We start from the raw sequence: 5,186 nt of genomic DNA, 5'->3' as shown, positions 1-5,186 counted from the left end.
CTGAGTGCCCCTGGCTGCCCTGGCAGCTGGAATATCCAAGAGGCAATTCCCCCTGGGACCACACTGCCCCGGACGCTGCCGGGTGCTGTCCCGTCTCCTGTCCCAGGAGTGGCTGGTGACATTCCTCACAGCACGGCTTGGGACGCTGCACGGACAGCAGCAGGGCCTGTCTGTGCTCTGCAGTACCAGAGATGGTTCGCGTGTGCTGCGAACTGTGCAGCCACTGCACTCCCTTTCCCTCCTCCCTTGGGCTCTGCAGACAGCCCGGCTTCCTGCTTCTGGCCCATCTTGGATGCTCGCTGGTGGTTGGATGCCAAGGTGTGGGTAGCCAAGTAGCCCAGATTTTTCAAGAAATTTGTGTGTCAGGTGTCAAAATGACACTGGTGCCTCTGGATGGCCACAGCTGCATATGAGTTCCTCAGCAGTTACTACACATGTCAGTGACTGCTGATTTCCTAGCCCACTTCTGTCACCTCCAACTCCCTTCTGGCAGATGCTACCTCTGCCATTTTTTAAAAAAACCGATAACAGTACTGACACAAATGCACCATCACAAAAAACCCTTCTGGCAACAAAAACTTCAATTGGTCATAATGACTTTAGCAAAAATGCACCAGGTGGAAACAATTCTTCATCTGGCAACAACACCATTAAACTTGGGTTAATTGTTTGCTTATCATCTTCTGCTCTGTCTCCTCAGCCTCTTGCTCCTCTGGAGAGGATATACAGATCACAATGGTTCAGGGAAACTGTGCATTTCCCAGATTCACACTATCATTTAAATGTCTTAAATTTAAAAAGTTGATCATCACACACAGATGTTTGAGTCCTTATAATTGTGAGAAAAAAAATGAAGAACTCTTCTATTTCCAACCTTTTCTGTTATTAGTTGAGTGGATAATTAGGTGAATCATTGTATACTTAGGGCAACATTGTTTGGATATGAAATACAGTTGCAACTTGAAGACAATTTGATCCTATATTGTTGGCCTGGACAGGGGTGCTGGGATTGAGGGTGAGGTGAGGTGCATCAGGGTGTGGATGCTTTCCACACTTACGTATGTTCCAAATGGGGCATTGTCTGTATATTATTGTGACACTCTGTCAGGATAGATACCAGAAGATCAAAACGGGTCCACTGGCTAAAAAAACAGTTCTGATATTTTTGCTCAATAAAGTTACCTGAAATTGTGAAAAACAAAGTAGTTGGCTTGTGACCCATTGTAAATTTTGCCTGTGCCATATCTTAGTTTAAAACAGGCTAATTTTAGGCTTAGGGTATCTGATGTACCAAAGGTACTTCTGGAAAATGAACATACATATCTCAGTAGTTACTCCCTGTTTTCCTGGTATATTGGGGAGTGCTTCTAGAGGGGTCAGTACACAGTCAGAGCTTAGTACTACCAAGAGATTTCACAGGAATTCTATCAGCTTCATCTTAGCAGTAAGGTTTGCCATTAAGCAGTCAGCCACACATGATCTCCAAAAGTGAAATATATGAGCATAGTTTCATAGGGTGTTGCTTTGCACCATTTTTACTCCATGTAATGCTTTGGATAAAGCATTGCTCCTATTCAGATCATTGTTATACAATTTTGTTCTCTCAAGCAGAAATGGATGGGAGCATCCAATGGATTTTGTCATAATGCAGACACCTCAAGATTTCAAGCTTTTTTGATGGGTCATTGATTACCTTAGCCAGGACTCAGATATGGGCCACTCTGTGGGGCAGGTTCCTTTCATTCTCACTACAGCAATTTCTGTTGCTGTATTCTGTTGTCTCTGGCAGAATTGAGTAAAGCCTTGTGAAAAACCCAGGGCAGAGGACTATTTACACCATAAATGCAATGCTTTACACCAGTCATGCAATGCTTATGGACTGACAGAGCCATGTTTCATTGACTCCAACTTTGGGAGTAATATAATCATTTTAAGAAATTACAGCTCTTAAATGGTATTTGAATAAATTTCAACAACATTTAAATAATTTAAACATTTTAAAGTTTACTTTTCTTCTATAGTAAACAAGACGAAAACATAATGAAAAAGAGCAAGCTATCAAAATGTGAGAAGAATGGAAACCATCAATATTTAATACAGATGGCATATTGTCACCAAACATTGCACTGTTTCCAGAGAGCCCTTAACCATAAGTCTCTTCCAAAATGTGTACATATTCAATGGTCAAGTCTGTAGTGTTTTTCAGGTATGTGACTCTACTGCCTGGTCAGATTCTAGGCTGTTCTCCTTGAATATTATGATAACGAGGCATGCCTACAACAGCATCAAGAAAGACATACTTGCATACAGTTGGCATCTCTGTCCTGATCTTGGATCTGTGCCTTCTTTCTTCATGCACGGGGTGGTGGGGTTGTGTACTGCTGGCTGAATTTCAATAATAATACAGTGACCTCCAACACATAAACACTTTGCTACTACAAAGAAGGAAACAGTGAGCAAACAGGTTAAGTGCAAGGTCATAGGCTTAATGAGGTTTTAAATATTGCAGCTCACAGCATAGGAGACTATAATGCCCCTAAATTGAACAAGAGGGTTAAAAATAGACTTCCAGGATCAATGATTATTACTAGGGTATGGTAACAAACATACACTTCTGTATTTTCCTGTAATAGCTCTCAAACAGGGCATTAGGACAATTTACTAGTGAAGCCCTGGCACCCTCTTCTGAGGAAGCTGACTAATACATATTAATTGATTCTCTGCTTTTGTGAAATAACTTCTCTCTTCTTTAATAGCATACAATAATATTGCAACAACAACTCTTTGGGTCAAAAATGTTACTTTTAATGTGTGATGAAAATGGAAGAATATAGAAAAGAATGTATCAAAGGTAAAAGTCTAATATTCACTTCCAAGCACCACAGGAATCTTAACAGCCCTTTTGTCATACTTCTTACGCAAGTGTTTTGAAGGGAGAGGATACTTCTTCTGCCTCTTCCTTCACCTGTATAACCAAAGGACAGACCTTTGATAGTTACATATTATAACAGGACAGTTTTCTTATTTGCAGAATCGCTACTGTTTCACATCCTGGCAATGAAACCTTTTCTGTCTGTTTCATGAACTGCCAGCAGCTGGGTTTAAACTGAATTGTAGCTGGGAGTGGCTAAGTAAAGGAATATTTTTTCCCCTCTGCTTTCCCCAGGCTTTCTTTGAATGTCCTCAGGGCCTGAGGTCTGGAAAACTGTGCTCTGCACTGCTGCATACTAAGCAGAGCAAAAGGTACACTTTAACACCAAAACAATTATCTTCTGTCATTTTCCTTAGTTTGCTCCTCAAGTAAGAAAGGTTTGTTGTTCCTAGAAGTAACCCATATTTTCATTCTGGAGCTTTGATAACGGCTCTAACACTACGAAAATGATAGTGTGGCTAAGATCAAAATGGGCTGTATACACATCCCAGCTCAAAATTAATGTTGACAGAACTGAGTGTAGTGTGGGACAACACTATTTTTTTTAGAATATACAACACAGAAGCAAGGAAGGAGTATTCCTAATTGTCTTCAATCTGTTGACAATGAGCTTTTTGCCATGTGAAATTCCCCATGAACGAAAAAGGTTATGTCAATAAGGGCAAGGAAATGAAATAACTTCTACATTTTAGTTGTGTAACTGAATGATGTGTCTGCTGAAATTGTAATATTAGAGATGAGTCTCACTGGGTTTGTATCATCAATAAATCAGGACTCCAAAGCTTTCTGACTCAGATATCCTTAAATAAGATTTTTTTGGTGCAGAGCTGCCTCTTTTTGTTGGTATAATACTTGAAAATAGTATGCAAATGTTTACTGTAAATGAAATTGATCCAAGGAGAATGCTTTATTCTGCTTATAGATTTCCCCAGTGAATTGCATCTCTATTCAAATTGCAAAGAATTTTTGTCACACCTCATTTCTTCCACAGTATAGAAATTCCAGCTTTTTTCTTTTGGCAAAGAGACAAATTGCTCTCTCTGTGTTATCCTTTGTATAGACTCAGGCAAATGCTGACAAACTGCAGGAATAGAATCTGTACAATGCTGATCCAATTGTCTGAGATGAATAGAACTGCTAGAAATCATAAAACTAGTGGATTGCACTGATTTTCTTGGCACCTGAAACCTGGAGAAAACAATTGTTTCAGTGGCAGTGCACAGTTTCAGAAAGGTTGAGGTTATGACAAGGGTGGTTAAATGGTGGCTTTTGATTTTCATGTGGATTGTGAACAACTCCAGTACAGCATGTATGCCTTATCTGCAGCATATAATTGGTTGGCTGGCTGTGCTTGCACAAAAGCTTCTGGGCAGTTCACATCTCAGCTGAGGAAGAAAGTGAGTTGGCATTGCTGGCCTCTTGGGATTGCCTTCTGCAGGGAGCTACAGCCTCCTGCAGAGCCATTGTCACCTGTAAATGGTTACCTAAGGTCTCAGAGGATGACCCTTCTAGCTGAGAAAAAACAATTGTCCAGGACAGTAAAATGCTGGGCATGGAAAAATGTTTGTGCCCATTTTGCCCTTTTTTACCTTAAAAATGCTGGCACAGCCAAATGATGTGTTTGACATTACTGCACCATCCCTGGCAGGGCCATTGGCATTGAGACTTTCCCCTCTCTTAGCTCCTTTTCTTCTCCCATTCTTAGTCCTGTCCTCTTAAGCAATGCTGGAAGAGCAAGAATGCTTATGGCTCTGAGTTATGCTCAACTATCTGCAGATGATAGCATTCAAATAGAAGCTAATTAGGGATTTGTTCTCCTGCCTTCCCTTGGATGGGATTTTATCACTTCCATGTGTTATTTTCTCAGACCTGCAAGTACAGGTATGCTCCTCTTTTACACTTATTATTGGTGTCATGGAAGCTGCTATCTTGAAGAGAAGTGCGGGTGCCATGCAGCTAAATAGACAGGGACTTTGTCACTTAAACAAGATGAAATCTTCCATGGGCATGTCTTGAGCATTACTTACTAATCTGGAAGAGACTGAGCAAGGTTTCTCAAAGCTACTCCAAATTTATTTCACAGAATCTAACTGGAGAAATTTACATGCAGTTACCTGCCCAAACTTTGCCACAGTATCTTGCTCAGGAACAAAAAAGTGCAGTTAATTTGACCCCATAATCAACTCCCATGTAAACAAGTAACATCAGGAACTTTTTTTCATTGAATTGTTGTAGTCAGTATCTGTCACCCTGA

Source organism: Oenanthe melanoleuca, chromosome 2 (assembly GCF_029582105.1).
Source record: "Oenanthe melanoleuca isolate GR-GAL-2019-014 chromosome 2, OMel1.0, whole genome shotgun sequence".
NCBI lineage: Eukaryota > Metazoa > Chordata > Aves > Passeriformes > Muscicapidae > Oenanthe > Oenanthe melanoleuca.
Note: the sequence above shows the minus strand (reverse complement) of the source record.